The sequence below is a fragment of the Adiantum capillus-veneris genome, chromosome 14, assembly GCF_014529385.1.
Source record: "Adiantum capillus-veneris isolate H3 chromosome 14, ASM1452938v2, whole genome shotgun sequence".
Classification (NCBI taxonomy): Eukaryota; Viridiplantae; Streptophyta; class Polypodiopsida; order Polypodiales; family Pteridaceae; genus Adiantum; species Adiantum capillus-veneris.
The window spans coordinates 53,070,351-53,083,978 of record NC_140944.1 but is presented as its reverse complement, the minus strand read 5'-3'; positions in this window follow the sequence as shown (position 1 = coordinate 53,083,978).

Sequence of the window (13,628 nt, the reverse complement as noted above, 5' to 3'; positions counted from 1 at the left end):
GAGGTGTGCACCATATCCCACATAGTGGACTCAACAAAACCAATAATAGATCCCAGTCCCACTTACCCTAATGTAATTAACAAAATCAACCATTAATAGGCTACTTAAGGACATCTCTTCTTAAGCAAGACAAGAGAAACCAAATGCTCTGATACAATGTAATGAAAATGACCTATGAACTTTGAGAATAGTGGAATTAAGAGAATTAGAGTAAGCATTTTTGTGAGATTACAACATTCCATTGGGTTTGGAGTCCACTATACTTTCATTCGACTTGGTCTTGCCTCTTTTATATTGATTTCTTTTTAGCTTTAATAAAAAACGAGATTAACTCTATTACTTGTATCTCCCAAAATGCGTAAATGGTGCATATTCTGAGAGCAAGGACATCACTTTGTACATAGCAATCCCATAGGCCTTGAACGGAAAACTGTAAAATGAGATACAATTAGGTACATGGCTAAATGGAAAAGATTGAAGGACAGGGTAAAAAGCCTCTCCTAATGAGAGTAAAATGTGCCTTGGAAAGCTAAATGGAGAGAGGATGACAGTAGCCTTTGAAAAATAGACACTTTGACCAAAAGGCTATTTAGCTTATCTATAAATCAAGAATTAGAGCCACCAAAAGTCACCAATGGTGAAGATGACAATGAGCAACTATGAGAAGATTGATGCCATACAAAGCTTGCCAAGTGGTAAAATTTGTCAACAAAAGGAAGGGAGAGAGTAATTGGAGATGAAGGTGATGGTGAAGAGGCAACTGGCATCACCAAGAGAATTCGATAGGATGACATAAGGTGGCAACAAAGCATTGCACCGAAGCAGACAAGGATCTTTCATCCAAAAGAGTGAGCAGTCCACTTGCTAAAGGTGGCTCCTAAAGACCATAACTGAAGAGGGAGGTCTAGGGAGATAGTTGAAGAGGCTCTAAGAACTACGTCCAAGTGAATACCATCCGAACAGTCCTGGGAGAGCAAGGAGAGAGAAAAAAATTTAGCAAACAAAAACAAAAAAACAAAAGAAACAGAAAGGGGAAAACAAGAACAATAAAAATGAAGTATATGCACCCTCTCTCTCTCTCTCTCTCTCTCTCCCTCTCTCTTACACACACACACACACACACACACACACACGTAATTTTCATCTATGATTTACTATTATAAGAAAGGATATTTGCTAATATTTAACACTACATGGATGGTAGGTGTAAGTTAGAAAGGTTTTAACTAGGACATGGATAAGAACTGATAGGTTTGTTGACACCTGTAAAATGTATTCAATGCCAACAAATTCTATATGGATGCAGGTGAGTATCTTTACTTATGATGTTTTTGGCTAAGCTACTATCCATCACTGTCTAATCTGGCCTCTTTCACTTCAGAATAAGACGTTGTCCTTGACTATCTTATGTACAAAATACTAGAATGATGTCTCATTCTCACTATGATGTATAAAATTGAATCAAAGACTAAGTTGTTTTTGTGCTAATCATTGTCCTTTGTCTAATTTTACCTATCTTTGTTATGTTCTTTTGTGTATAAGTCTAAAAACAACAACACACATGTCTTAAACACAAGGTTCTCCTAGAAAGCTAGGAAACCAAGATGTTGGCTTTGAAGATTTTTGTCTATAGGCTTTGATGGACCCACTGTCTATGATTTGTGTTAGGTTGATGGATGTTAGGTGGTTTTTTCTTGTCTATAGATCGGATTCCTACTCACCAGCTATTGTAGTCTTTTACTCTGTTGGTTTTAGGTTGCATATTAATCCAAAATTACTTACCATTGTGCAATTATTTTGATTCTTATGATTTCATGAATATTTTGCTTATAAATGAACTTCTCTTGGATGGAAGGTTTGTTTGAGGACTATCCATGGAAATTGGTTAAAGCATGGAAAACTTCTACGATTGACTATGAATGACATCCATACTATTATCTACTGGCTAACAAAGCCTTAAAACTCTGGTTGGAGTGTAATCCTATTTGTTAACATTATCACTTATAGCTCCGATGAGACTCATGGAATTTATAATATAATATTGCAATCAAGAATAACCAAAAACAAGAAAAGAAGAGAAAAGAAAGAAACAAAAAAGGAGTAAAAAGAAAAAAAAACCCGAAACAACCAAAACATGAACAAAGTAGGTGGACCAACAGAGGGAGAAATGCATGAACAATTGCTAGGGAGTCTCCAAGATTAGGAGGGTGGCTACTATGGGAGACGAGGTCGCGCAAGCAACCTTATCCTGGCAAAGACAACGCTCTTGGAGGGCTTCATATTGATGGATGATAGGAAATACCGAGAATTGGGAATGTGACAGAAGAGGAAAGGGGTTAATTACTATGCTTGACGAGAGATTCCTTGCACATTGCACTGAGGAGAACCCACAATAGAGAGCATGGCAATACTTTCCTTGCTACCGATGCTCTCATTTTTGGAACGTTGAGTGTGGCCTCAATTGAAGTCTCACTCCACTAAGTGTATATGTCCATGTTTGGGGAGCTAGTCGGTTTAGTCCCTTGCTTGGTCGAGATTGGTCTGGTATACCATAGTATATTCCACCTTTGCCTTTGTCCTAGTCAAAATCTTTTGAAGGTTTTGCGAAATCTCTTGAGTGGAATTTTGAACATTGTCAAAAATCTCTTGATACCTTTGAAACCTGTTTTGAAACCTACCATTTCGAAACTCCATGGTTATTGTCCTTGTGTGTGAGTGCAGTAAATAAGTTTTAGCCAGGTCTTCTGTTTTGGGCTCCCACCTTATGGACCCTTCCTAAGAAATTTCAAAGAGCTCACTTGGCCACTATGTGCTTGGTTGTCTAGCTGCTTAGTTCTTATTTTTATAATGGATGTTCCTTGACCCCGATGGAAAAGATAGGGAATGGGTGCAAAATTTACTTTTCAGAATGGTCATGTTGTCAAGAAGAAGATATATGTAGGGATTCAGTAATTCTAGTTAGAAAATGACATTTGTAGGTTGAAAAAGGCTTTGTATTGTCCAAAATAGGCATCAAGATCACATCACCACATGAGGCAATGTTTCTTAAAAGATTGCAATTTTATAGAAAGGTAGTAGTATTTATCGTACCTTACCATTGTTTTTGTTTACCACTATATATCCTATAATTAATGTATTAACAATCTTGTGTCTGTCTATCTACCTAGTTCTACACCCACTATTGGGTACTCAGGACGTTAGTGGGGATATCGTAGTATCAAGTCAATATGAAGCTGATGGTCCTACTGTCTTAGGGTTCATTTACATCGTGCAATCCTATTGGAAAGGCTCGAAAGGTTGGAGAGATCCTTTGACAACTTTAAGTTAGGTAGTGCTTACATTTTTGGCTTTCTAAAATAAGCCTTAGATGAGAGTTGAGTTAGGCACACTTTCGTTGTTTTCAATGATCATTGAGACATATTTTAAATCTTATTTTGGATTTGAAATATTAAATGGATCTTTTATTTCACATACTCACATGGCTTGACTTCTCTTGCATTCTATTTTAGAATGTTAAAGTGAAGCTTCACCTTGCATTCTTCTAGTAAATTCTACACACACACACACACACATGTAATTATAACATAAATTTATATAATAAAATGTTATAATATATATATATATATATATATATGTTATAATGAGAAAACCATGGTAAAGAGAAGAAAAACTGGTGATATATGTGAGAACTTAATTAAAAAATCCTACAGATTTTAGAATTTTTACTAGTATTTACGATTTTCTTCTTTGCGATGAGGAAACTTGGCCGCTCAATAAAGAGACATTCCTCAAATCTTATATAATTCTACTTAAACTCAGCCTAATGATTTTGTCACTTTCATATTGTTTCACAACTGTGACCCTTTCACTTTTTTTTTTTTCTTTTTTCTTTTTTTGGGGGGGGGGGGGGGGGGGGGGGGGGGGTTGATGCTATAGTGCAACAACCTATGTGAGACATCATGAGACAACTCAACATTTTTGCCCGGCCTATTAGTGTGTCTTCCTCATTTCCATATCCCCATTCTACAATATTCAACATGAGATTGTACTTGCCTACCAGCTTCATTACCTTTCCTGTTGGGATTGTTTTATGATCTATGATGTTTCCTTTTATGCTTTGTCTTAGATGATATACGGTTGTAGGATTTGGTGTCATAGGTTAATATAGCAACTCATTCTATCTCACCTCTCTTTGGTCACCCACACATAGTAGATTATCCAATATAGCAAGGACAAGGATTTAAAACCATAAAAACAATTCAATGCACCTCTAGTGCACAAGACCTTTGCCTTGTGGAGAGCTAGGGTATTATTTACTATTTTCTACAGCTCTTTGCTGTGGCTTAGCAGATTGACATATCATGGGTTATTTTATTTTGGTGGCAAAGGCAATTTAGGCTAGACCAAAACTTGGTATATGCCAACTTAATAAAAATACAAAAGAGAGAGTGAGCTATAGGATGTCTTAATAAAATGTGACAAAGAAAGGAGAAAAAGGGGAAGGTGGTTAGATCTATACTAAGTGTAGTGGGGGAACGGATTCCGGCTCCCTTCTCGGACACGTAGCGGAAAGAGGTTGCTCCGGCAGTGCACTTTGCAATCAGCCGTCGCAGAGGTGCGCACAGGCGGACAGCTCCAGAGATAGAGAGAGAGAGAGCTTTACACGTGCGTCTAGACTCCGGAGTGGCTTGCTTTGATAATTTGACTACACTGGTTTCCTCGGCGGCTCAGCCCGGGGTGGTCTATACAACATTGGCAGCACAGGTGTCGTCCGCCCTCTAAAGACTCCAGGAGTCACAGGAGAGAGAGAGAGAGAGAGAGAGAGAGAGGGGGGGGGGGGGGGGGGGGGGGGGGAGATGAATGAAATGGTATATTAAGGTCTTCACGAGAGAGAGAGAGAGAGAGAGAGAGAGAGAGAGAGAGAGAGAGAGAGAGAGAGAGAGAGAGAGAGAGAGAGAGAGAGAGAGAGAGAGGAGGAGGAGAGGGAGAGCGAAAAAGAGAGCTATAGAGATAGATATATAGATAGGTAGATAGATAGATAGATAGAGAGAGAAAGAGCTGCAAATAGAAAGCGGCATGATATTAAGTTGAGACACTGATGGGGGCTTTTCACAAGCCAAGCTCCCATACCTCTCTTCTCTCGTCCCCACCCCATGAAAACCCCCTCTTAGGGAGGGAGTGATAAAAGACATTGGAAAAAGTAAGAAAAAAATAAAGTATGATTATGTAAATATATGAGAAAGGTAAAATAGGCCACCTCATGCCTGCGGGGCAGCCCATCCCCACCTTGCCTCCTTTTTCTTCACTGTTGCCCCGCCGGGTGTCCCTTTTCCTCTCCTCCACTCAAAAGGTCAACCCCCTCTCTCTTCCCCTTGTCCTTTCTCCTTTCTCTCTCCCCTCAAGCTACCCCACCTCTCACCAATAATGCATTATAACTCACCAATAATGCACCCTAACTCACATGCAACTTACCCTATCTTCCAAAATAGTATACCCCACCCCCTCTTTCTCTCTCCTATCATATCCCATGACCCAAATACCCCCCCCTCTCTCTAAAGGGCACCATGTCTCTTGTCTTGTAGCTAAATAACCTCCCCCACACGCACACACACTCAGTTTCACTAAAAAAGGTGCCCACAGACCCATCCCCACCAGGTGGTTACCTGATTTTTCTTGTGTTCACACACATCTGCACACAGATTCACCTCTGAACACAATCCTCTCTCTCCCCTCTTGTAATTACTTTATTCTCCATGTCACCTCTCACTTTTTTTCATCAACCCATCTCTCTCTCTTAGTCTCTCTCTCATGAGACTGCTCTTCTGGCACATATACACACAGCCAGACAAGTGGGGCCCACAGTCACATGGCCTATGTAGATAATGATTTCTTCATTTCTAAATTCTAGAATTTCTCCCCCCTCCTCCCCTATATAAAGAGGGGTCACCATCACACAAAAACACACAACATCACCAAAGAACACACTATGCACTGTGTGTGCCTAGTGCACACACACACACACCCACACCATCACCATCACCGCAATCACCATGCTTGTCTTGAGCATGACCTCTACACCCTTGGCTATGGAAGATGAAGGGCAACTAAATGAAGGATGATGGCCATAACCCTCGTGCGAGTCTTCGCCATCAACTCCCACCTATCCGCCATGTGCTCTACCACTCTCTCCCTTCTCATTCCCCTACCCTATGCTCCCCATTTCATCGCCTAATTCTCTAAATAAAGCTTGAGGTTTTGTGAGTATGTTTTCTTGCAATGTTTTGCCCATGTAAGGTGTGCGGAATCGCCACCTAGTCTTGTGTTTTGGAGTGAGCTTGTGTATATGTGAAGGGTGTGCGGATTCGCCATCCTTTTGTGATGCCTAAGTACTAAGCCGCTATACCCCCTCCCTCACTCTCTCTCTCTCTCTCACTTGATCTCATTCCCTTTCCTTTTCATCATTACTCCCAAGCATCCATCTCTCTTGGATGAAAACTTTGTTATGGTGGTGTGTTGTTTGCGTCCTAGCCGTTAAAGCTAGGTGGTGCCCCCCTGTTTGCTTCACCATGACAGGCTCGAGGCGCGCCATTCGGTCCCCGGTGTTTTAGAGGCCGTCGGGGTTCGGGGTTCGCTTTGCTCCCGTCATTTGGTGCCCCCACTGAGGATCTTTTCATGAAACCCTTCAATTTACAAGACTGAAACCGTTAAACTATTGTGAATGGATGAATGGCTAGCAGGATTTGCTAATTGGACGACAGAAAAAGAAAAGCTCCAAGCACAACTAGACGAACTCCGCATCTCCATCGAAGCTTGAGTGCCAGGCGTAACGGTAATCGATTTGCAGTGGGAGAGTCAACCAACACGCCAAACCCAGTGGATATACATAGGCAAAGTGCCAAGAAGAAGAAGGATAAGGTCGAAACCATGTCCACAACCTACAACCAACCCACAACAACAAAATGGAAGGAGCTCTACAGAATAGAGAATCAACACTATTATACTTTGAGAATCGGGTAACTCAAGTCACCGAGGTAATTATCACAGTCAGTTTTCAAGTCGCACCTGATGCTGCAGCACAGATAACGGAAGCATTAGCTCACACCCTCACTAGAGAAACTAGGGATCTACTGAGTTTGTTTCAGGAAAGAACACCACCCTCTCCCACAAGCTTGGACAGTGACTTAGCACCTCTAAGCTTCACATGAATCAGTACAACCTACCTGAAGACAGATCACACATACCAACACGTGTACGCTCAATCAAGGTAATACTGGATTTGAAGGCTCACTACCAGCACGTCATTGACACCATGCCGGGTGGGGAGCGATTTTTGGAGGTTCTGGCATCAGATCAACCATTTTTCTTACCTTTGGTACAAGGCAATGTACCGTTTGAAGTTTTAATCTATGTCCTAGTATAAGAGGGTATACACGCCTCCTTGTAAAGAAGAAAAAGACTTTTGCAAGTTAAGCAGTGTGTCTTTCTAGCTCTCTCTCAGTAATCATGGCAAGTGTAGCATTTCCAACATTTAAAGGAAAGAAGGGGGAGGATTTGGTAACAGACTTCCTAGATGACTTTGAAGTAGCATGTGTAGTGAGCAACAAAGATACGGATGAATCCCGGGTTAGAATCTTTAAGCATCTCATGAAGCTAGAAGCTAGATCATGGTACAATGCACTTCCACAAGCAACCAAGGGTGTCTGGGAACCCTTAAAAACCGCTTTTAAGAGGCGCTTTGGGGGAGGTACCACTTCAGAAAAGTTGTGGGACAAGTTGAGAAACTTGAAGCAGGAGGGTCTTTTAGAATATGCCACCTATGAGTCCAAATTTGTGGATTTGTGGGAACGGTGGATTGAGTCACTGTCAAGGGGGGAAGCCGCACCCGATTTCCTAAAAAAAGATCGGTTCACGCATGGCTTATGGCCGCTTCTCAAGGAGAAGGTGAAAGGTAGATTCCCGGCTATGTACGAGTTAGCCGTTGAGATTGCTCGCCTTAAAGACAAGAAGCTGCGAATGAAAGCCAAAGAAATTGAGTCAACAGAATCAGGAACATCACGTCGACCAGCAACTACAACAACCACCACCACCGGCTCTTGGGGTAAGAGATGACCAACAAGATATGTTGGCCCATATTACTGACCAACTGCAGAATTTGTCTGTCCACTTAATACAACAAGGGAGGAGTCAAGAAAGAGATCAAGACCCTGGAAGAGCACGATGAAAAAACAGGGAGTATCATTGCTACAACTGCGGAGAAGACGGTCACGGTATGTACTACTGTCCCAAACCACGACAAAACTATAATAGAGGAGGTTGGGGGAACCAATTGTCACCCCCTAGAGAAAGAACACCCCCACCCCGAGCACCACCCCCACCAACACAAATTCTACGTCCACCCCAGACACCACTACAAGCATCCATCCCACCTCTTCCACCAGCCCCACCACCTGATCGCCCTGTAAACATCATAAGGCTAGAAGAGAAAGGAAAATCCATAGTAGTGGATCCACCCAGAGCAAAGGAGAGGGACAAGGGTAAGGAGAAGGTAACCTTTTTAGAACCACTTGAAGCCATAACTGTGAAAAGAGCTAGGAGGGATAAGGCTACGCAATCAGATGATGAGAGAAGCATGAGATGAGAAACTAGCAAGAGGCCATCCAGGCCACGACGAAAATTGGGCATCACCGACTTCCAGCTAGGGGAAAGTTCTAAGCCCTATGATCTAACATTGGATGTGGCAGAGCAAGGACCGAAGATTACATGGCCACAGCTGCTACATCTTGCACCAAAAGTAAAGCGACAATGGTCTAAAATGGTAAGTACAAGACGCTCCAAAACAAAGGTAGCCGGAGCAATTTCGGGATGCAACATGGATGACATCCTTCCAATTGTCGATGTAAACATAAAAGGAAAGAGGGTTGGAAACACCTACATTGATGGAGATGCACAAATCTGTGTAATGAGCGAAGCTATGATGCTTCGATTAGGGCTCGAGGTTGACAGGCCTTCTCCATGCAAGGCAAAGATGGCAAACAACGCAAAAGTAAAGTGTGTGGGTGTGGTAAGTGCCGTGAAAATCAAAGCTTTCAACACTGAGGTAGAGGTAGATGTTTTTGTAATGCCTACTAAGGGGGAGGGCTATCCACTTATTTTGGGAAGGCCATGGTTGATGGCCATGAAGGCAAAACAGGACTGGGGTACTAGCCTTCTATGCATGACCGGTAAGAAAGGGGAGACAATCTACTACGACATGAGGATTGGCAAGCAGAAGCAAATGAATCTGGAAACATCGGCAGATGAAACCACTAGCGAATCTTCCAGTTCTGAGGAGGAGACCACATCCACCGACGAAAGTGACAGTTCCATTGATGTGATGGGTATCATTATGAAGGATCCACAAAGGGTAAGCACAACTGGTGATCCATCACCAAAAGGGCAACCCAATGAAGAGGAGAGCAAATCACCTGGCCTAGGAGGAAGTAGGTTGAAGGGTATGTTGTCTACGGAATTAACACTTGAGGAGAAAGATAGTTTTTTGCAAATGTTGATGGGATTTCCTAACCTGTTCATTGACAATTATGAAAGAATCACAGGCATTACAGTGGTGGAACATCATATTAAGCTGAAGGAAGGGGTAAAACTAGTTGTGCAAAAGCTACGACGATTGGGGGTCATACAAGAAAAGGCACTCTTGGCCGAGGTAAGGAAACTGCTGGAGGCGGGATTCATCTATCCTGTAGAAAACTCAGAATGGGTGTCACCCGTAGTGGTGACGCCTAAAAAGAATGGTAAGTGGAGGGTTTGTGTTGACTACAAACCACTAAATGCAGGTACAAAGAGAGACCACTTTCCTCTCCCTTTCTTGGATGAAATTCTGAATGAAGTAGCGGGTTTTGAATGCTATACCGTCTGTGATGGTTATTCTGGATACTTTCAAATACGCATAGCCTTGGAAGATCAGCTAAAAACCACCTTTATCACGCCATGGGGTTGTTTTGCATACAGGGTTATGCCATTTGGTCTCACAAATGCACCTGCCACATTCCAAAGATATGTCACATATGTTTTTCAACCGTTCTTTGGAACATCCATAAGAGTGTTCATTGATGATTTTTGTATATATAGCTCCCGTATTTCACATTTAGAAAAGGTAACTGAAGGTTTGGCCAGATTGCAGAGCCTAGGTGGGCAATTAAATGTGGATAAATGCCACATTGGGGAGAGTAAAGTCATTCTACTAGGCCATGAAATTTCAGCAAAAGGTATCAATGCTGACCCAAGTAAGGTGTCCGCACTCATAGCCCTACCTTCACCAACGACTGCACGTCAACTGGTCGCTTTTCTACAGAAGGTGAGGTACTTAAGTAGATTCATACATCTACTATCACAACTTGTTCTACCACTGCAACAACTCACTCAAAGATCAACTTTCACTTGGGACGAGGAAAGCGAACATCACTACAACAAGGTAAAGGAGTTCTTAGCCACTCTGCCAACTATCTCACCACCTAAGTGGGATGAAAAATTCTATGTCACCTCAAGTGTTGGTGATGAATCATTGGGGGCTGTGCTACTCCAAAAGGATACGACGACATCTTTCATGAGGCCAATCTACTTCTCTAGTCGAATGATGACAGCAGGAGAGAAAGGTTTCACCCATGTGGAACACTTAGTCCTAGCTCTTAGATTTGCAACTACAAAGTTTAGGTCATATTTGCTACCTAAGCAATCTGTGATTCTAACCACGGATGAAATATTTCCCTATGTTGTACAACACATGGATGTGTCTACTAGAATTACTAAATGGCTAGTTCGTCTGCAAGAGTTTGACTACACGGTACAGGTAGAAAGCACGACAAGGGCAAGTTTGGGGGGACTCATGACCTACCAAGTCTTTGAAAGGAAGGAGAAGCAATCTAAGGAAGGAGAAGTCCGATTACCTCCAGTACCACCGATGGTAGAAGGAGCATACTCTCTCTACTTTTATGGAGCCTACAAGCGAGCGTCCGACAAAGCAGCTGCAGGCATAGTGGTCTTTGATGACAAAGGGACAAAGGTATTTTCGTTGGGCCAATTGTTAGATTCACATTCTAACAATGAAGCTGAGTATGCAGCACTAACCAAGGGTCTACAATGGTGCGTCTCGCAAGGTGTACAACGCCTTAATGTATTTGGGGATGCTCTACTTCTGGTAAGGCAAGTAAATGGAGCATGGACATGCAAGAATGCTAGTTTAAGGACTCACTTAAGTGGTGTAAAAACCTTGTTGGGTAAGTTTGAAGAAGTTCAAATACACCATATCCCAAGGGCTCAAAACCAAGAAGCACATGCCCTAGCAAGTGAAAGACTACAGGAAGTGGTGGTTGGAGCAATAAAACTAAAGCTCCCTCTATTTCAAGGAAGTGATGCCTTGCCTGACATCATGCATTTTTTGGAAACAAGGGAATGCCCATCAGATTTAACAAAGGGACAGAAGCAATGGCTGACGCGGAAGGCCACAAGGTATGGACTCATCAATGACGGTTTGTATTGTAAGGGTAAGGACCAAATACTCAGGAAGGTCCCTCTCTCTCAGGAAATCACGGGAGTAATTGCTAGCTGTCACGACGGGGTTTGTGGTGGTCACTTTGCCCTAGACATAACAAGTAGGAAAATCTTGCAGGCAGGCTTCATATGGCCTAGCCTCAACCGTGATGTACACCACTGGTGCAAAACATGTAAGTTGTGTCAAAAGGCCGGCACTAGGTCACTTATGCCTGAACCATAGACACCTATTCTCTCATATGGCCCATTTGAAAAATGGGGTATCGATGCCATTGGGCCATTACCTAGGGCCAACTCAGGAAAATTCTACATTATCATGGGGGTCGACTACATGACTAGATGGGCAGAGGCTACAGCCACCATTAGAATCACAGCGGTAGAGGTAGCTAAATTTATCTACGAGCACATATGCTTTAGGTTTGGCACACCTTTAGAGATCATCTCTGATAGAGGGTCAGGTTTCAGAGCAAACTTGGTAGGAGAATTAATGCAGAAACTGGGCATTACAAGGAGGCACTCTTTACCATATTACCCTCAATGTAATGGCCTAGTTGAAAAGATAAATGGAATGGTTTCTAAAATTATTACCAAGCAGGTAAACAATCATCCTGGAGACTGGGATAAGTATCTACTACCAGCTTTATGGGCCTACAGAACTTCATTTCGTACATCCTTGGGATTCACACCGTATCATCTAGTTTTTGGTAAGGAAGCAATCTTGCCCATTGAAGTGCAACTACAAAGTCTCAGAGTAATGGCAAGCCAGCTTCAACAGCCCAACATGCATTTGAGAGATCACATAATCAACTTGGAAAGACTGCAGCTGGACAGAGAAGAAGCAATAAATTATTATGCAGGACAAGCAGAGCATAGATGGCTTAGCTTTAACGAGCATCTCCGGAAAAAAGAATTGAAGAAAGGAATGTTGGTGCTCCGCTACGACAATCGCTTCGACACGCGCAAGGATAAGAAACTCCTACTCCGATGGGAAGGTCCTTTCATCGGCAGGAAAAAGTATGCCAATGGAAGCTACCAGCTTATGGAGGCTGATGGAAAACTTCATAAAACGAGGGTAAATGGTTGGCGACATAACCTTGTAGCTAAATAACCTCCCCCACACTCACACACACTCAGTTTCACTAAAAAAGGTGCCCATAGACCCATCCCCACCCGGTGGTTACCTGATTTTTCTTGTGTTCACACACATCTGCACACAGATTCACCTCTGAACACACTCCTCTCTCTCCCCTCTTGTAATTACTTTATTCTCCATGTCACTTCTCACTTTTTTTCATCAACCCATCTCTCTCTCTTAGTCTCTCTCTCATGAGACTGCTGTTCTGGCACATATACACACAGCCAGACAAGTGGGGCCCAAAGTCACATGGCCTATGTAGATAATGATTTCTTCATTTCTAAATTCTAGAATTTCTCCCCCCTCCTCCCCTATATAAAGAGGGGTCACCATCACACAAAAACACACAACATCACCAAAGAACACACTATGCACTGTGTGTGCCTAGTGCACACACACACACACCCACACCATCACCATCACCGCAATCACCATGCTTGTCTTGAGCATGACCTCTACACCCTTGGCTATGGAAGATGAAGGGCAACTAAATGAAGGATGATGGCCATAACCCTCGTGCGAGTCTTCGCCATTAACTCCCACCTATCCGCCATGTGCTCTACCACTCTCTCCCTTCTCATTCCCCTACCCTATGCTCCCCATTTCATCGCCTAATTCTCTAAATAAAGCTTGAGGTTTTGTGAGTATGTTTTCTTGCAATGTTTTGCCCATGTAAGGTGTGCGGAATCGCCACCTAGTCTTGTGTTTTGGAGTGAGCTTGTGTATATGTGAAGGGTGTGCGGATTCACCATCCTTTTGTGATGCCTAAGTACTAAGCCGCTATACCCCCTCCCTCACTCTCTCTCTCTCTCTCTCTCTCTCTCTCTCTCTCTCTCACTTGATCTCATTCCCTTTCCTTTTCATCATTACTCCCAAGCATCCATCTCTCTTGGATGAAAACTTTGTTATGGTGGTGTGTTGTTTGCGTCCTAGCCGCTGAAGCTAGGTG